General features: G+C 37.7%; 2 pseudogenes; both read right to left on the bottom strand.

Annotated features, from left to right (window-relative positions):
• LOC140522753 (pre-mRNA-splicing factor SLU7-like) overlaps positions 1 to 5058 on the bottom strand; it is a 94216-nt pseudogene extending 89158 nt beyond the window's left edge.
• A 1271-nt stretch (positions 5059 to 6329) lies between these two features.
• LOC140523616 (microfibrillar-associated protein 1 pseudogene) lies at positions 6330 to 7730 on the bottom strand (annotated as a pseudogene).
• Positions 7731 to 21105: the final 13375 nt, after the last annotated feature.

The raw sequence follows: 21105 nt of genomic DNA, 5'->3' as shown, positions 1-21105 counted from the left end.
AGGCCCCTTCAGACTCTAGATTGATGAACACATGCAAAGTCCCAAGGCTCAGTAGGAAATATGAAGGCTTTAAGTGCTGCTTTTTCAGAGGACTGCACCCCATGTCCCTTCTTCATGCACATCATTTTAGAAGAGATGATACTACAATTCTATATCCTATATACCATGAGTATCCATTGTGTGGAAGGAAATGTCTCTATTTAGGAGATAAATAACTGATGCCTCATCCATGCTGAGAGGAATATTTTTTTTAGGAGGAGTAACCTTTATTTAATAACTTTTGATATTTAAAACTCAACTTCGTTGTACACACACACACACAAGAATCCTTATTGTTCAAAGAGTGCTTTGGAAGTTTGACTTTTCTAAGGACCAAACATGAAAACTTTTTGTGTTAATAATTCCAAATAAAGTCAGATAAAGTTGTACAAACTAAAGAACTGCAGAACTGGCCCAGAGAAGACAGCACTGTCACAGCGCACTTCTATTACGGTCAATACAAAAATTTTGCTTTTATGATATCTTTCATAAATTCTTTGTATTTAAAATATCCATTGATACAGAGTGTTAGTTACAAAAAGTATTACCTAGTAATACAGTGGTACAGATATCAATCACATTTCAAGTTTTTACACTTACATCACATTAATTTATTAATTACATTAATTTGCATTACATTACTTTTACATTTAATACTTATGATTCTGACAGGATAGGACTAAGATCATAGTTTTAATGAGTATCATGATGATTGAATGACTTTTGAAATCAACAGCATCCTAAGAATTAGTGCTTGAAGGCTATTGTAATAATAACAGCTAGTATTTCTATAAAAAACTTTTCAAAGAATTTTATATGTATGATCTTATTTGATCTTCACACCAACCTTGAGAGGTAGGCACTATTATGACCTCCATGTTACACATGAGGTGAGAGGTTAAGTGACTTGCTCAGGGTCACAGAGTTATAAATTGTCAAAAACAGAATTTGAACCCAGCTCTGACTCAAACATCCAAGGCTCCATTGACTAAGCCACCTAACTACTTTGAAATTTAGTCTACTTCCCTGCTGCAAATGAGAAAAGTGAACCCCAATTCATTTCACATGAATGCCTGTGAAAATAAAATTCAACTGTTAACTTGATATTCCCCTAACTTTGGATAGGGTCAATTTGGTTGATTTCAGGCATGCCACTGAGGCTCAGTGACTGCACATGCAGGTTCTGGAAGCACATGGTTATGATACATAGGGATGCTTCCTCTCCCCTCCTATCCTGCTTACTCCTTTGTTAGAAGATTTCAGACATATTCATAGATTCCAAGGAAAATCACTGCTTTTAAAAGAGTATTCAGGAGAGGGAAAGCTCAAGAATGAGGTAAAAGTATTTAAGGGATTAAATGGAGATTCAGAGGAAAGATTTCAGAGTTAGACCTTTACAGTTCTGTCCATGTCATGCTTCAACCAGGACTGCTACTAGGATATGGAGTGATAGTGTTTAGAGCCACCATGGTGATTTGGAAGACATGAGTTCAAGTCCTAACTCTGGCTTTCATTGGGTGTGTGGCTCTGAGAACCTCACTGAACCTCTTTCTGCCTCAGGTTCTTCATCAGTAAAATGAGGATAATAGAAAATGGCAGAAAGAAAGCAGCGGCTCACCTGAGCTCTCCCCCAAATCTCTCCAAATACCTTTAAACAATGAGGAGAAATGAGGCTGGGGACCTTACACAGCCCTCCCTCACTCAAAAAAAGTCAAGTGCAAGTCGTGTCCTCATGTCTCTGATGGTATGATTTTCTTTGGGAATAAAGGATGAATGCAACAACAAGCCATTCCACCATTCCCTTTTACCATAGTAGTCAATCCTAAACTGGGGTTGTATATGTTCATCTGGGGCTGTGTTAGTTCCTGTGAACTTGGCACCAACATGCCAAGGGCTCTCAAAGCAGTCTTTTTCCATGTGCCTCATAGCCCCACAATTTTCACATGCTCCTTTGCAGTATTTTGTTGTCACCATATTCTCTTTTATATCCCTCTTATACCATTCTCCAGATGCACTGCATACTTTTCTTTTCTCAGGCTAGAGTCTCTGGTGCTTCAATGGGGCTCTTTCAAAAAAATAAAAAAAAGTTTATTTTTAATTTACAACATTCAGTTTCACAAGCTTTAGATTTCCAAATTTTCTTCCCTCCCTCCCCTCCCCCTCCCCTTCTCCTCAAGACAACATGCAATCTGATATTATATATATATAATATGTATGTGTATATATATGTATATATACACATACATATACATACACACACATTCACATTAAGCATATTTTCACATTAGTCATCTTGCAAAGAACTAGAATCAATGGAATGGACTATGAGAAAGAAGAAACAAAACAAAAAAGAGAGCAAATAGTGTGCTTCAGTCTGCATTCAGACTCCATGATTCTTTCTCTGGACATGCTTAGCATTTTCCATCATGAGCCTCTTGGAGTTGTCTTAGAATCTTGCATTGCTGAGAAAAGTCAAGTCTATCAAAATTAGTCATTGCACAATGTGTCTGTAACTGTCTACAATGTTCACCTGCTTCTGCTCCCCTCATTCAGCCTCAGTTCATATAAGTCTTTCAATGTTTTTCTGAAGTCTCCCTGCTTATCACTTTTTACAGCACAGTAGTATTCCATTACATTCATATACCACAGCTTGCTCAGCCATTCCCCAATTGATGGGCATCCACTCAATTTCTAATACTTTGACACCACAAAAAGAACTGATATAAATATTTTTGTACATGTAGGTCAACCCCTAAAAGAGGTATTTCTGGGTCAAAGGGTATGCACATTTTTATTGCCCTTTGGGAATAGTTCCAAATTACTCTCCAAAATGATTGGATCAGTTCACAACTCCACCAACTCATTCGTGTTCCAATTTTCCCATATCTTCTCCAGTCAATGTGGGTCTTTTTGATGGCTCTGTGTATCATGACAAAGAAGAGATACACTGAAGAATAAGAGAATTGATATCTATTCCTTCCTTGTTGACTTCAGCTGGTGTGTTACCCAGTTTTCTCTGTTCTTCTAGCTCCTTATTTTTTCTCCAGTCTTCTTTTGTCATTTTTCTTGGATCTTCCAAACTCATTTCACTTGATGCCCCTGGGGAACCAGTGTTTGTTGCCTCTGTAACAGTAGCCAACTTGATCCTGGTTATCTGGTGGTACCTTTATGTCTGCCAAAGGGAAGACTCCAAGGGAATGAGCTGAAGACTCCATCCCCCAATACTATTGGGTAAAAGTATTCTCAACTGGACATTTTGTCCCCATACAATCAGAGGGACCCTATACTCTGTGTGTGTGTGTGTGTGTGTGTGTGTGTGTGAGTGTATCTTAGTAAATGAATAGTTTGATAGGACGAAATTCCAAGATTGTCATCTTGTAGCTTATAAGGAGGAGGTTGTGTTCATTTGTGTTCCATATAGCAGGGGTAGCACAGTGTGGCAGGACCAGGTGGTGAAGTGGAGAGAGTACTGGGCCTTGAGTTAGAAATAAGTGAAATTGAAATCTAGCCTTAAACACTTTCTAGCTGTGTCATGCTGGGCAATTAACTTAACATCTGGTCATCTCAGTTTCCTTCACTGTAAAACGCAGACAACAATGGCAACTACATCACTGAGTTTTGAGTGGGACAAATGTAAATTGCTTAGCACAGTGCTATAGAGATGCTCATTCTCTTCCCTTAAAGACTAACCCAAAGGTTTAGAGACAGCTCAGCACTGGAAATAAAGATCTTGGAATTAGAACACCTAGGGTCAGGCCTGCCCATGACAAAGCCCAACTATGTGACCCTGAGCCAATCTTTGAATCTCTCAGAGCTCTAGGGAGATCAGGCCAGGTTTGCTTGGTTGTTTTGTAGCTGGCCTTGTGATTTCATCAGTGGAGGGATCTGCCCACTCAGCCCAGAGAAGGAGGAAGAATCAGGGACCAGAATTGAATTCACCTCTTCCCACCTCCAGGGTTAGCTGCCTGTCAGCATAATTGTATCAGGCATTTCAGCTCTTCATCTTCTTCTTCAGAACCTCCATCCCTTGATTAAGTTGCAGGTGGAACACAGATAAATATATGATGGAGTTTCTAAGCTACCTAAAACCTATTAAGTTTAGTAAGTGCCAACTACTTATTCTGTCCAGGGAACTTTGCTAAAATTGAGGTACTAAGACAACAATGCAAGGGACAGAGTAGAGAAGGGATGTAAGAACAGACTTCTGGGATTACACATACTGAAAGTAGAAAAGGAAGAAGAAAATTTAGAAGGATCAGTCAGATGTAGAATAAAACCACTTTAGAGAAACCAAGAAACTTAGGGTTGAAGGAGGCATAAGAATATCAGCTAATACAGTGAGACCAATCTCACAGGGTAGAGAGAATTTGATTGTTTCTTTCAGGTAACTTTCCAAAGGGACTTTTTGTCCCTTTCTCTTAGAACAGGCTTCTGTCTCATCAGGAAGGAAACATACAGTATTTAGAAAAGAGCAATTGAGGCTTTCATCAATGGAGTTCAAAGGAACCAATTTATTCTGATATTGGAGAAAGTGAAGACGTTTCAAAGACCAGTATTAATGAAGAATACATGAAGAATGAAGGTACATTGAGAGGTAATGCAGATATCTATATCTATATATGAATGTGTATAAACAGAGGAATGTATAACTATATAGCTAGTTATATATACTATATAGTATACACATACTACATAGTATAATATATAGAGATATACACAGAACCTTCTGTACTCTCTCACAGATTACATGAAAATAGCCTATATTGCTTCTTCTTTCCATATACCAAGTTGATGTACATTTGCAGTTGATATACATTTGAGCACCTCCATTGAAGTTTTACTGTTATGCTTCATTGTATATGGAATCAAATGTAGGCTTCCTTTTTAAAAAATAATAGTTTTTAAAAAATTTCTTAAATCACTCTTACTTCCCAATATTACCTCCAACTCCAACCAAATAGATCCTTTCCTGGTAACAAAGAAGGACAGTTAAGCAAAGCAAATGAACGCACTGGTCATGTGTGATAGCATATGTCTCCTTTGGTGGTAAACTACCTTTTGACAAAGAAGAGAGAAACAAAAGTATTCATAGGTTTTCTTAATCCAATATTGTTGTGAGTCATGATGTTTTCCTAAGTTTCCCTGAATTCTTTATAATATTGGGTCATTACATTTATATGCTACAACTTCTTCATATATTTCTCTTTCAACAGTCTTTATTTTAAAGCATCACAGATTTAGAACTGAAAGTCAACTCTGAGATAATCTAGTCTAACTTCTTCATTTTACAGAGAAGGATATTGGGGCTTGGTCATCATAATTACACACATCTGAATTTGCCTTATACTCCTTCCCCCTTTTTGGTTGTGATTCTTGACATTGTTATAATAGAAATCATGTATGCAATGAGAGCTGTGATTTCATTTGTGTAGGGAACTTCCAGCTGAGGACAACCCTTCTGCCAATACAGATCAGCAATTGTTCTAAAAATTACAGTCTGGGAGTTGTTTCAACAAGAAGAGGCTGCGACTAGCCCAGGGTCATACAGACAATACATTGGACTTCAAGGGGCACAGATAGTGTGGTTGATCTTGGGAAAGTTGTCAAATAGGATACTACTAGGTTGTCTGGGGCAGAAGCTCAGTATGAAAATTATCTAGTAGATCTGGTTCTCTCTGAGGTGAATTTGGCCACTGCTTAGGTCAGTAAAGCACCATCTCCAATTAGAACTGTTTTTGCTTTTGTAAACAACCCATACTGACATTTCAGATTCCACCAAATCCAAATTTTCTAGACCTTCCTTTTTAGGTTCACATATAGCTTCCTTTTATGTCTACAGAAACAATAAGATGAACTTCATGAAGTCTTCCTTTTGGAATTACTTTGTGTTTTCCCATAACAGTGGGATGTTCCCAATAGAATTCAAGCTGCTCCTTCTACTTTTTCCCCCAATATCCTTTTGTTTCTATTCCCATAATGCTTTATGTTGAACAGATCCAGGGTCAAAAATAAAAAACATTGGCAAGTAATTTTTACATTAATAATAGCTACAACTGAGAATCCGTGAAGTTTTTTTGCAGCAGATCAGGGGCCTATTTGAAGGCACTGTGAAAAACTCATTATCTGTATAACCTTATTTCAACTGAAGATATAATTTATCAGAAGCACATGCTAATTCATACTGTGCTTGACCAGAATCAACATATCTTTAAAAATATTTTTATTACCAGAGTTAACAAATATGAATACTTTCCTGTACAAAGCATAGGAAAGTAGGACTGTATCTAAAAAATGTAATTCTCCACTATGCACAGCTGGCTAATTTTCTAGGTATGTTTCAGACTTAACAAGGTAGCTCCAACACTGGCCTATTCTGTTGCAAACATCCCCACCTATGCATAGTTAGGGAAGTCAGTGACTGAATCTCTTCTTTGCAGATGGCCTCTCAAATACATCTTGTACCCCAGCTGCTTTTTGCTTGAAGAACTTGGTAATTTGGGCGCTCTCCTGATCAAAGTACGTGGTGTCTTGAACCACAAGGTGCGTGTAATTTGGTTCTGCCCTAGCGTCCAAATTTCTTGACCTGCATAACTTTGGGAAGAATTGTCTTATTGAAATGATCCTCCAGGGTGGGAGCACTGAAGTTTCCCTTGTATACTTCTTCGTCTTCATCCATAAATAAAGCACTCTGGTGATAGTGCTTCTGTAAGAACTTGTGTTTGCCCTTAACAGCTTTGTTGGTAATAACTTTGCCATTTGCTTAGAGTTCAGCTCGTCTTGCCTCTTCCGTCACGTTTCGCACGCGTTCAATCTCCGCGGTCTCCTTCTCGGGTTCTCGTTTCTCTCTGTCCCGTTTGATTCTTTTTAGCTCCCAAACTTTCCATGTCTCATATTCCTCCTCATCGTTCTCGTCATCTGTATTGAGCGCATCTAGGGCAGCCAGGGAACGTTTATATCAAATTCCTTCTTTTCCTCCTCTTCCACAATCTTGAATGTCTACTTGCGCCTCTCCTCAGCCTTGTGCTCCAACTCCTTCTGCTTCAGCGCTTCTACTTCCTGCTCTTGAACCCGGTCCTTCTTTCGAATGAAGACTGACTTGAGGCGGGGTTCTATTTCACCGTCATTGTCTGTATATTCTTCGTACACGAACTCCGATTCTCATTCTTCACCAGAATGCCTTTCATTGACCACTTCCATGACTTCCATTTCCTCATTTTCCCTCTCCCGTGCTCGTTGACGCATTATGCTACGATGCCATTCAATTTCTTTCTCATCAATTTCTTCCTCTTCTTCCTCGCTATTGTCCTCCTGTTCCACTGGCTTCGCATCTCCTTCTATTTCAGCATCGCTTTCTCCCACCACTGCAGGTTCTACTATTTTCCGATGCCGAGCCAACCTTTCTTCAACATCGTCACTGATGCGATTCTGCCAACGCTGAAGCCAGGGATCACTAGGGGAATCCTCTTTCCGTTTCTCGGGCTCTGCTTCTTACTCATTGGGTTTCTTGATGAACTGAAATTCTTCATCATCCTCACCAGAGGCCTCCAGAGGCGCATAGTCGGGTCGCTTCCCAGCACCACTTAACGTTTCACCTTTACTTTCTGTATTGAAATTTTCCCTTTCTCATTTCGAACTGGGACGGCCCCAGCTGTGAAACGAACTAGGGGCTGCTTCATGAAGGCTCCCGTCATGATCTCAGTAGCAAGAGAGGCAGCTGCAGTCCCCGAACCTGAAACGTGGAATCTACAATATTTTTTGTTTTCCTTAAATGTTCTGAAGAGTCACTTATGCTCCTTCAACGAAGCATTGATCGCCAAAGATAAGGACACATAGCACCCTCCTCCAAAAAAATTCCCTAATTTATATTGGAAAAAAAGTACCTCCTACAAAGAACTTCATCAGGGAAGTGTGAGTCCTCTTATCTAAGTACTTAAGAAAATTAGGTGTAAGCTTTGACTTCAATTGGAATCTCTACCTCTCCCAACAACTGAAACAATTTGCTAGAAAGAAAGCTGACATTGGCCAAAAGAACCTAAATAACATAAGTGGCCAAAAGTATAAAGTGCAGAGAAGTTGCTGACTCATTTTATAAGTTAGAAGGAATGTCTTCATGTGAGACTTCCCCAGACCAGTGAATTCACTAGTCCAGTCCCATGCCTAGAATTTTGAAGCCTTATTTTTCAAAGCTGACAGCTGACTGAAGAGGGCTGGTGTGGAGAAAAAGACAAGTCTTCCTTCAACTTCAATGTCACCGGACCCTAAGCTGATGGCCCTAAGATGGCAGGGCATTCTTCCTCCCAAAATTCCTCTTTTCTTCTCTTTACATTTCCTTCCCAACTCACCCCCAAGAGAATGTGAGCGACCTTGGCTTTTGTTCCCAATTTGATAGTGACATAAGTATTTATAAAGTTGAGGGGCTTTTCTTTGTACTCATCAGTTAAACTCCATGCCTTCAAGTGGTTCCACTCTAGTAGGTAGAGTCAAGAGAAAACTTCCATACAAGTAATACAAGGCATATACTAAGCAATTACAAGACAAATTTTGGTTTAGTTCCTGGATTCCCACAAACTTAAAATAGGCACATAGAGGCCTATGTCAGCAATCATTTAGGAAAGTGTGCCAGGCCCTGGGCTACTTTCTGGGGATACAAAGAATGACTTTTGCCTTGAAGGAGCCCACCTTTAACTTAATGTTAGGGATAGAACCTGTAACTTCATCATTATCATTCATCAGGAACTTCTGAGTGAGGAAGAGCCTCCTATCAATGCAAATTGACACTTCCCCTTTGCTCTCACCCCCAGATTTCCTATCTTCTAAAATTTATTTATTTATTTTCAGTTTTCAACATTAACTTTTAAAGATTTTGAGTTCCAATTTCTGCTTCCCTGATTCCCCTTTCCCCTCCACAAGATGGCATGTAATTTGATATAGACTGTACATGTATAATCCTGTTAAACATATTTCTGCATTAGGTACGTTTTAAAGGAAGAATCAGAACAAAAGGGGAAAACACTAGGAGGAAAAAAACAAAAGAAAAAAAGGGAGAAAATAGTATGTATGCTTAGAGCTGCATTCAGGGCTTCATAATTCGTTCAATAGATGTAGAAAGTATTTTCCATCATGAGTCTTTTGGAGTTGTTGGAGATCCTTGCACTTCTGAGAAGAGCTAAGTCTATCAAAGCTGATCATCACACAAAGGTTGCTGTTACTGTGTACAATATTCTGGTTCTGCTCATTTCACTCAGCATCAGCATTCATATAAGAATTTCCAGGTTTTCTGAACTCCACCTGCTTGTCATTTCTTGTAGCACCATAGTATTCCTTTACAATCATATACCACAACTTGTTTATTTCCCCAATTGATGGTCATGCCCTCAACTTCCAATTCTTTTGTCATCACAAAAAGAGTCAGTATGAATTTTTTGTACATGTGGGTCTTTTCCCCTTTTTATAATCTCTTTGGGATATGGACCTAGTAGGGGTATTTATGGATCAAAGGGTATGCATAGTTTTATAGCTTGTTGGACATAGTTCCAAATTGCTCTCTACAATGGTTGGATCAGTTCACAACTCCACCAACAATATATTAGTGTTCCAATTTTCCCACATCTTCTCCAGCACTTATCAATTTCCTGTTTTGTCATGTTAGCCAATATGATAGGTGTGATGTGGTACCTCAGAGTTGTTTTAACTTGCATTTCTCTAATCAGTAGGGATTTAGAACATTTTTTCATATGAGTATAGATAGCTTTAATTTCTTCATCTGAAAAACTGCCTCATCATATCCTTTGATAATTTATCAGTTGGGGAATGATTGTTTTCTTATGAATTTCACTGAATTCTGTATATATTTTAGAAATGAGGTCTTTATTAGAGATACTGGTGATAAAAATTATTTCCCAGTTTTATGCTTCCCTTTTCCTCTTGGTTGCATTGGCTTTGTTTGTGCAAAAACCTTCTAATTTAATGTAATCAAAATTATCAATTTTGTATTTCATAATGTTCTGTATCTGTTGTTTGGTCATAAATTTCTTCCCTTCTCCACTGATCAGGCAGGTAAACTATTCCTATACTCTCTTTTGTGTGTTTTTAAAGGAAGGGGTTTTATTTTTTGTCCAAAGCTTTTTCTTCATCTATTGAGATAATCATATGATTTCTGTCAATTTTTTTAATGATATAGTCAATTACGCTGACAGGTTTCCTAATATTGAAACAGCCTTGCATTTCTGGTATAAATTCCACTTGGTCATAAGGTATTATTTTCATGATAAGTTACTGTAATCTCTTTGTTAACATTTTATTTCAAAATTTAGTATCTACGTTCATTAGGGAAATTAGTCAATAATTTTCTTTCTCTGTTTTACCTCTTCAAGGTTTAGGTACCAGTGCCATATTCATACAAATTTGGAAGAACTTCTTCTTTGACTCTTTCTCCAAATAGTTTATATAGTATTGAAATTAATTGTTCTTTAAATGTTTAGTAGAATTCTCTTGTAAATCCATCTGGCCCTGGAGATTTTTTTCTTGGGGAGTTCGTTGGTGATTTATTCAATTTCTTTTTATGAAATGGGATTATTTAAGCATTTTATTTACTCTTATGTTAATCTGAGTAGTATATCTTTTTGTACATACTTATTCATTTCGTTTAGATTGTCAGATTAATTGGCATGAAGTTAGACAAAATAACTCCTAATTATTGTTTCAATTTCCTCTTCATTGGTGGTGAATTCATCCTTTTCATTTTTGGTTCTGGCAATTTGATTTTTGTTTCTCTTTTTTAAAAAAAATCAAATTAACCAAAGGTTTATCTATTTTATTGTGTTTTTTTTTCATAAAACTAGGTCTTAGTTTTATTTATTAGTTCAATTTTATTAATCTCTCCTTTGATTTTCAGAATTTCTAATTTGATATTTAATAGGTGATTTTTAATTTGTCTTTTTTCAGCTTTTTTAGGTGCATGCCCAATTCATTGATCTCCTCTTTCTCTATTTTATTGATATAAGAATTGAGAGATATAAAATTTCTGCTAAGAACTGTTTTGACTGCATCTCATATATTTTGGTATGTTGTCTCATTATTATCATTCTCTTGGATGAAGTTATTGCTGGTTTCTGTGATTTGTTGTTTGCCCCACTCGTGCTTGAGTAGATTATTTGACTTCTAATTAATTTTTAGTCTACATTTCCATGACCCTTTATTATATGTAATTTTAATTCCATCATGAACTGAAAAGAGTGTATTTAATATGTGCTTTCTCTTTTGGGTTGTGAGGCTTTTATGCCCTAATACTTAGTCAGTTTTTGTCTCTGTGCTATGTACCACTGAAAAAAGATTTATTCCTATCTATCCTCACTCAATTTTCTGTAGAGGTCTACTGTACCTAATTTTTAAAAATTCTATTCAGCTCTTTAATTTCTTTCTTGTTTATTTTGTAGTTAAATTTATCTAGTTCTGAGAGGGGGAGGTTGAGGTCCCCACACTAGCACAGTTTTGCTGTCTATTTATTCCTGTAACTGCCTTAACTTCTGCTCTAATAATTTGGATGTTATACCACATGGTGCGCATATGTCTAGTATTATTTATGGTATGTTTTAGCAGGATGTAGTTTCCTTTTTTATCTCTTTTAATTAGATCTATTTTTGCTTTTGCTTTCCCTGAGATTAGGATTGGTACCCCTGCTTTTTGCTTTTTACCTCAGCAAAAGCATGAAATATTCTGCTCCATCCTTTTACCTTTACTCTGTGTGTATCTCAATGCTTCAAATCTGTTTCTTGTAAACAACACATTGTAGCATTATGTTTTTTAATCCACTCTGTTATCCATTTCCATTTTATGGGAGAGTTCATCCCATTCCCATTCACAATTCTGATTGGTAACTATGTGTCTCTGTCCTATTTCCCTACTAGTTTATGGTTTTCTCTATCCTTTCTCATTTTCCCTCCTCACTAGCGTTTTGCTTCTGATTATCACCTCCCCTTTTCTGCCCTCCCTTCTATCACTCCCTCCCTTCACTTTTGCCTTTCCCCTCCTACTTCATATAGGGTAAGAAATTTCTGTACTCAAGTGAGTGTGTATGGTATTCACTTTTTGAGTCAAATTCAATGAGAGTGAGGTTCAAAAAAAGCTTGCTTTCCTCCTTTCTTTCCATCTACAGTAATAGGTCTTCATGCCTCTTCATGTGATGTAATTTACCCATTTTTACCTCCTCCTTTCATTGTCTCTCAGTACAATCCTTTTTTTACCCATTATTTTTTTTATCCTCACATTAAAATCAACTTATAACCACACTCTCTATCTATATATACACTTTCTAAATGTCATAATACAGATACAGTTTTCAAGAGTTACAAATATCATCTTCCCATTTAGGGATCTAAACAGTTTAATCTAATTGAATAACATGAATTTTTTTCCCTTTCCTATCTTCTCTTGAGTCTCGCATTTGAAGATTTGATTTTCTGTTCAGCTCTGTTTTTTTTTTATCAGCAAAGTTCCCTATTTCCTTGAATGTCCATCTCCTCCCAAGAAATATGCTCAGTTTTGCAGGGTAGTTGATTCTTGGTTTTACTCCAAGCTTCTTTGCTTCCCATATGTCTATTTCAAGCCCTCTGATCTTTTATTGTAGAAGCTGTTCAGTCTTTTGTAATCCTGATTGAATTGTTTCTTTCTGACTGTTTTCAATATTTGCTCCATGACCTCATAGTTTAGGAATTTGGTTACAATAATCCTTAGAGTTTTCAGGTTGGGATCTCTTTGAGGAGGTGATTAGTGGATTCTTTCAATGAGTATTTTGCCCTCTGGTTTTATATCAGGGTAGTTTTCCTTGACAATTTCTTGCAAGATGCTGTCCATCCTCTTTTTTTTTCTTTTTGATCATGACTTTAAGGTAATCCAAGAATTCTTAAATTGTGTCTTCTGGATCTATTTTCCAGGTCAGATGTTTTTCCAATGAGTTATTTTACATTTTATTCTATTTTTTCATTCTTTTGATTTTGTTTGACTCATTTTTGATGTCTCATAGAGTCATTAGCTTCCACTTGCCCAATTCTAATTTTCAGGGAATTGTTCTTCAGTTCTTCTTTTATACCTTTTTCCATTTTGTCAATTGTATTTTTTAAGGAGTTGTTTACTTTGGTCAATTTTTGTCCTTCCTTTTCCAAGCTGTTGACTCTCTCTTGAATACCTCTCATTTATTTTCCCAGTTTGTTTATGCCTCTCTTATTTGACTTTTAAAATCCTCTTTGACCTCTTCTAGGAAGGCTTTTAGAGCTTGAGACCAATTTATATTTCCCTTTGAGGTTTCAGATATAGGTGTATTGACAGTGTTGTCCTCTTCTGAGTTTGTGTTTTGCTATTCTCTTCCACCATAGTAATTCTTTATGGTCAATGTTCATTTTTGCTTTTTTCTCCTCTTGTTTGCCTATTTCCTGACTTTTAAAGTTGAGCTCTCCTGCTGGAGCACAAGAGGCACTATCTTAAGCTTTTTGTCCTGGGGGCTAGTGTCCTGGTCATGTGGCTTTGTGTGATGGGGCCTCAGACACTGTCAACTGTAGGATGTAGATATCTGTCAATTTACCTACTGCTAAATTGGGATCCCAGTTGTGGTGTCTGGCATATGCTGAGGCCAGATGGGTTTTTTTGGTATTTCCCCATGGCTACACTGAAGCACATGGAGGTCTGGTTGCTGGAGAATGCTTGCCTGCCTGAGGTTGTGACAAAGCATAAGGTGTTCCTCCAGAATACAATCTGCCAGTTTCCCTGGCTATGCTAAGACATGTGGGGCCCCCTGGTGTTGGTATTTGCCTTCTACACCACCCTGGGGCTCAGAATATCCCACTGGTTTGCTGAGGTGGGACTTGTTGTTGGCTTGCAGGGATGCTTCCTGTCCTGGAATGTGTTCCCTTTATACCTGAGTGAGATGGACATTTCTTGTCAATCCTCTAAGTTTCCCACTCAAAAAGACTACCCAATTTCATCTTTCCACTGGTGTAGTTGTTCCAGAATTTTTTCTGGAGTACTATTTCTTGAATTTTTGAGAGGGAGAGTGACAGTGATTTACTGTTTACTTTGCCATCTTGAAGTCTCAGATTTCCTATTTTATATTATTGTTCAGAACCCTGAGAGATGACTTGGCCAGTATCACACAAATAGTTTGTGTCAGAGACCAGGTCTTCTTTTTGAGTTCTGGGTTAGTGGAGCCTGTTGGCAGCCCCAAGCTGGCCAACACAAATACCATTTTGTAAAGACTGCATTGTCAGCCTCAAAGTACTCTATCTTTCAGCTTGAAAGTGTCACTCTTCATCCTCCATCATTCATTTCAGGGACTATGCATCCAACTCTACTCAACAAGTTATAGTATTACTAATATATTACTAATATATACTGTGTTCTATGTAGTAATCACCATATTTTATTTGGCCTTTCAAACCAAAGATCAGAAAGGACACACTACTATACATCTCCTCTATACAAAAAGCATTGATCCTATATTCACTTTATTCTGGGAACTAGGGAGATTTGCCTCCTACCACTCTTGATGTGACCCCATATAAGTCCAATCACTTGCCACATTTAGAATTTGAACTCTTGGCCCTCTGGCTCTGTGACTGCAGGCATTACTAGATCCCTAAGGAGAACTTTGGATCTGTGATCCTGCTGCAGCACCCAACCTCACACATCCCTCTTCAGTCTTCACAAATGAACACTCATGAGCCTTGCTATGCCTGCTGTCCTGCATCATCCTCTCTCCTCTGCCCCAACCATTCTCACTTATTTTCTCCTGACTCTGTTCCACATGTTCAGCAAGCTCCTCCAATGATATGTGACTTAGGCTTCCAGATTATTTAAGCAGGTCACATGGACCTATTGATGAATAGAACCTATTGATCTATTCTTTTTAAATTGCCATTACAGATGCAAAAGTAAGAAGTGGAAAGGGAAGGCAAGTGTACACATGCAGTGACAGGGCCATGGCCACATGAGTGACTGCATAGCATACAGAACAGGATTTAAGGCTGACTAGATATAGTGGACTAGGTAAATTCTAGACAGTTCAGACTCCTGTCTTTCAGGATAGAAGTTACAAAGATAGACGGATTAAGGCCTTTGGAATCTCATTTCTTAATTTCCATGGACTCCCACAGTATGTTTATCATCACACTACTGTGTTGAGAGACTGGTCTCAGCCCTCTGCACACACTTAAGTCCAAAGGAGTAAGCATATGTTTTTGTGTGGCTGTAATATCTACTCTCAATGCATCTGATTGTCTCTCCAGAGATAGGAAAGTCTGGGAGCCAGCTGTCAGTTGGGTCAGCGGCAGGCAGTGGCCCTGGCGGGGACTCTGATCTGGAACCCCTGGATCTTCATCTTAGATGATACTGCCAGTACCCTGGACACAGACAACCAGTTATGGGTGAGATAGTAACCTCTCCAACTCTCCTAATTCCCAAATCCTTAAAGCTGAAGGCAACCCTAATTCCTTCCTGATATACCCAGAGAATTTTCTGTTTGAGAAAGCCTAAAAAATTTCTCTAGATAAAATCCTTATATTTGACTTGTTTTCCTTTTCTTTGTCACCAGCAAAACATCTTGATCAACCACAGAACTATCCCTAGAGCTCACTGGATTCTTTTCTTTTCCTTTTTATAATGTTTTTTTTTTATTTTTTAAAAATATACTATTTATTTACATTTAGTTTTCAACATTCACTTCCATAAAACTTTGATTTTTAAATTTTTTCCTTTACCCTCTCCTTCTCCCTCCCCAAGACAACATGCAATCTGATATAGGCTCTATTTATACATTCATATTAAGTATACATTCACATTAGACATGTAAAAAAGAATTAAAGCTAATGGGAGGAAGCACGATAAAGAAAAAACAAAACAAAACAACAAAAGAAAAGGAGAGCAAATTGTACGCTCCCATATACATTCAGATGCCCCAGTTCTCTCTTTGGATGCAGATAGTGTTTTCCATCCCCTGTTCTTTCTCTGGATATGGATAGAATTTTCAGTCTTGAGTCTTTTGGAGTTGTCTTAGATTCTTGCATTGCTGAGAAGAGCTAAGTCTATCAAGGTCAGTCATGGCATAATGAGGTTCTTGCTCTGTACGATGTTCTCCTGATTCATTCACCATCAGCATTTTATTCAGCATCAGTTCATATAAGTCTTTCCAGGTATTTCTGAAGTCCACCTGCTTATCATTTCTTACAGCTTAATAGTGTTCCATTACATTCATATACCAGAACTTGTTCAGCAATTCCCTAATCGATGGATATCTCCTTAATTTCCAGTTGTTTGACAACAACAAAAAAGGGTGCTATAAGTATTTTTGTAAATGTGGATCCTTTTCCCATTTTATGATCTCTGAGGTTATAGACTTAGAAGTGATACTGCTGGGTCAAAGAGTAAGCACAATTTTCTTGCCCTTTGGGCATAGTTTCAAATTGCTCTCCAGAATGGTTGGATCAGTTTACAACTCCACCAACAATACATTAGTGTTACAGTTGTCCCATGTTGTCTCCAACATTTATCATTTTCCTGCTTTGCCATGTTAGTCAGTCTGATAGGTAAGATATGGTGCTTCACAGTTACTTTGATTTGCATTTCTCTAATCAATAGTGATTTAGAGCAGTTTTCTCATATGATTATAAATAGTTTTAATTCCTTCCTCTGAAAACTGCCTATTCATATCCCTTGACCACTTATCAATTGGGATTGTATTTTTAATTGTAAGATTGTACTCTTATAAACTCAACTCCGTTCCTCATATACTTTAGAAATTAGGTCTTTACAGAGCCACTGATTGTAAAATTTGTTTCCCAGCTTTCTGCTTCTTTTCTAATCTTGCTTGCATTCCCTTTGTTTGTACAAAAACTTTTCAGTGTAATGTTAGAATTACTACTTCTGCTTTTTTAACTTCAGTTGATGCATAATATGTTCTGCTCCAGCCTTTTACCTATACTCTATGTATAGCCCTCTGTTTCAAATGTGTTTCTTATAAACAACATATTGTAGAAATATGATTCTTAATCCATTCTGCTATCTGCTTCCATTTTATGGGAGTGTTCATCCCATTCACATTCACAATTATGATTATTATGTAGGTCGTTCTCTCCATCCTATTTCCATACTACCTTTATGATTTTCTCTCTCTTTGCTCCCTTTCCCTCCTCACTAGAATTTTGCTTTTGACTACCACCTTCCTTCGTCTGCCCTCCTTTCTATCAGCCTTCTCCCTTTTCTTTCCCCTTTCACCTCCTGCTTCCTATAGGGTAAGTTAGATTTCTCCACCTAAAGATTATGTTATTCCATCTTTGAGCCAAATCTTATGAGAGCAAATTTCAAATAGTGCTTATCTCCCTCCCTTCTTTCCCTCTACTGTAATATGGTTTTGTGCTGGTAATTTACCCTTGTCTCCCTCCTCCTTTCCTCTTCTACCAGTACAATCATTTTTCAACATTTAATTTGATTTTTATCATCACATAAAACCAAATTATACCTGCACTCTTGAAATGGTGAAATAACAATACAGTTCTCAAGAGTTAGTAGTGTCATCTTCCCTTGTAAAGATGTAAACAGTTTGCCTTTATAAATAACTTGTTGTTGTTTTTTCTTTGCTGCTAACCTTTTTATACCTCTCTTCAGTCTTGTGTTAGAAGATCAAATTTTCTGTTGAGCTCTTGTCTTTTCATCAGGAATCTTTGGGAGTCCCCTGTTTCATTGAAAGTTCATCTCCTCCCCAGAAAGATTATGTTCAATTTCACTGGGCAATTGAGCCTTGGTTGTAATCCAAGATCTTTTGACTTATGGGATATTGTATTTATACCCTCTGATCTTTAAATGTAGAAGTTGCAAGGTCCAGCATATTTCTGATTGTGTTTCATGATGTTTAAATTGTTTCTTTCTGGTTGTTTGTAGTACTTTCTCTTGGACCTGCTAATTTTGGAATTTGGCTACAATATTCCTTGTTGGGATTCATTGGATTCTTACACCAGTTCTTTGGGAAGGAAGGCATCACTGCGGGTGACACAGCTAATGCCAATGGTGCTATGCTTTGTGCATGAGGCTTATTGAGCATCTGTGACTTCTTCCTACAGGTAGAGCAGCTCTTTTATGACACCCCCAGGAGGGCTCTCAGGTAGTGCTATTCATCACCCAACTTCTCAGCTCTGTGAAAAGGGCTCACCACAAACTCTTCGTGGAGGAGGGGCTCATTCAGGAGAGTGAGACCCATAGGCAACTCATGAATCAAGAGAGTTGATACTGGAGCGTGGTGGAGGCCACAAGAGGAAATTTGGCTCAACAGGAATGAGTGACATATATAAATCTCCATTATGGTGGAAGCTACAACTCTTTTATCATCTCCTGAAATTGGAAGGACAGAGAAAGAATTTCAGACTCTTTTGCCACATGATATGATTTAGCAGTTCCAGAAAGTTTACTAATTATATTCCTATCACCTACATTCCTTTGGTTTAAGGTTTTCTACTACAGGTTCCTCTTTTAAATTGCAAATACTCGTGGAGGTGAAGGCAAAGAAGCCCTTAATGGGAATAACTTCATGAGCATTCATTCAGTCTTTCCACAAGCATTTATTAGGCACCAACTATGTACCAGCACTGTTCTAGGTACTAGAGATATGAAGATAGAAACAAAAGAGCCCTTGTCCCCAAGGAGATTATTACTGTCTACTTCTAGAGTGTGTAAAGAATGGATAACAATGTCGTTAACAGTCATATTTTGTATAACCAGAGTTCAAGGTGTATGAATTGAAGTTACCAGAGAGGTTGACTGGGGTGTTTCCATACACAAAGTAATAATAGGGGCATTGGAGGATCAACTCTCTATTCAGGTGACAGAATTTTTGTGGAAATGCTTGATGTTGAGAATAAACTTGGTATTTTCTTAAGTTTTGTGTTTCCTCTGTTTTTCCAGTTGCAATAGCTCAGGGTCTCTGCAGCTTTTCTCTTAAACGCCATATCAACTAAGTTCAGGAATCCCCCAAACTCATCTTTTCTCATCCTCTTACTCCTGGTCTCCTAAAAGAATATGGCTAGAAGTATACAGTTGGAGTCAGAAGATCTGAGGGTTCAAATTTTTATTATTTGCCAGTTGTGTAACTTTGGGCAAGTCTCTTAGACCTTATGAGCGCCTTTCCTCTCTTTCATTTTCAATCTATAACTATCGGTGTCATTGTTTCTATTTAATATAAACCCAGATCTCCCCCATTCTTTAAATTCTGTCATCCCCTAAAGCTGTTCTCCTCTATCTCTCCTCCATTTCAGGTCCAAATTCCTATCAAGTCTTTTACACTTACTGACTCCATTTCCTTCCCTATCAGTCCCTTCTCAATTTTATATCATTTGGTTTCTCTTCCCCCTCATTCAGCTGAAACTATTATCTCCATGAGTAATGAAACTCTTTTAATGACTTACAATGATAGATTTTTCTCAGTTCTCATTTTTCTTTTTTGACACTGTTGACACTGTTGACAGGTTCCTCCCAGATACATACTCTCATCTCTCTTTTCATTGCATTGCTTTTTCCTATTTCTCCTTCTACCCATTTTTGACCTTTTTTTTCTGAGTTTCCTTGACTGGGTCATAAACCTTGTCTTGCCTCTAAGCATGAGTGTCCCCTGTATCTGTTCTGGGCTCGTTTTTCTTCTTTTTCTAGACTCAGTGACTCTCATCTGTTTTTGCCTTTCTCCATATTCTCAACATAGTTCATTGGCTGTTTTATTTTATTTTATTTTTTGTTTTTGCTTGGTTGTTCAGTCTTGTCCAACTCTCCATGATCCCATAGGAAATATCCCTGTTATTTTCTTAGCAAAGATAATGGAGTGATTTGCCATTTCCTTTTCCAGTGTGTACCAACTTTACAGGTTAGGAACTGAGGCAAAAAGGGGTTAAGTGACTTGCCTGAAGTTACACAGCTGGTAAGTGTCTGATCCTGGGTTTGAATTCAGATTTCCTGATTCCAGGCCCAGTGCACTATCCACTGTAACACCTAGCTTCTCCTGACTGATGTATAATAGGAGCTTAATAAATGCTTGTTGACTGACTGGATTCATAATTCAAAGACCTGGCTTAGAATTAGCATTCTGATCCTCATTATCTGTGAGATCTAGGACAAGTCAACTAAAAGCTCTGTGCTTCATTTTCCTCATCTTTAAAATGTGGAGGTGGGACTAGAGGATTTCTAAGGTCCCTTCCATCTTCCAAGTCTTTTAGTCCTTTAGTGCAGTTGCTCCCACACACAGAATCAGTGAGTCACCTGGAAAGGAAGAAGTCAGAGAGGAGCTGGTACAGTTACTCAGAGTTACTCAGTTACTCATATCTTGTACAAATAAAAGATGAGCTCTAGGCTTCAGCTAATGGATCATGTAACTATGTATAGATGAGGAGTAAAAAGAAAAATACGAATTTGGAGGATCTGTGGGAAAACAGGCAGACTGATATACTATTCACAGACCTGTGAATGTGTGTAACCATTTTGGAAAAGAATTTGGAATTATAAACAAAAAGTTTCTAAAGAGCCTTCCATGAAGCTACACCATGTTAGGCCTATACTCAAAAGAGATGAAAGAAATAGGAAAAGTTCCTATTTATTACTATTACCTAAAATTTGGAGCAAATAGCTACACTTATCACTTTGTACCATTATGCTCTACTTCCTAGCTTAGTGGTTAAAACAATATTCAAGAAGGTCTTTGATAAATATGTGTAGTGGTATACAAAATATTTGCAGTGACTTATGTAAAATGTTTACTGCTAATGACTGTGCTGTGCCCTATATATATGTACCCATATAGCTTTAGGTAGCTAGATGGTTCAGTAGATAGGGAGCTAGAGTCAGAGGACCTGAGTTCAAATCCACTCTCAGACTATTCATTAACTGTCTGACCCTGGGCAAATGATTTAACCTCTGAACCTTTTCTTGTATCTGTTCCAAGAAAACTCCATAAAAATAGAAGGTAACAAAGAGTGAGTTGTGACTAAAAGACTTAACAGCAACTATTGTAGGAGTTTTGTTCCAATATATCAATATGATTGATTTCCT

This window comes from Notamacropus eugenii, chromosome 2, assembly GCF_028372415.1.
Source record: "Notamacropus eugenii isolate mMacEug1 chromosome 2, mMacEug1.pri_v2, whole genome shotgun sequence".
Classification (NCBI taxonomy): Eukaryota; Metazoa; Chordata; class Mammalia; order Diprotodontia; family Macropodidae; genus Notamacropus; species Notamacropus eugenii.
The sequence above is the reverse complement of the archived record's forward strand: the minus strand, read 5'-3'. Positions and strand labels throughout refer to the sequence as shown.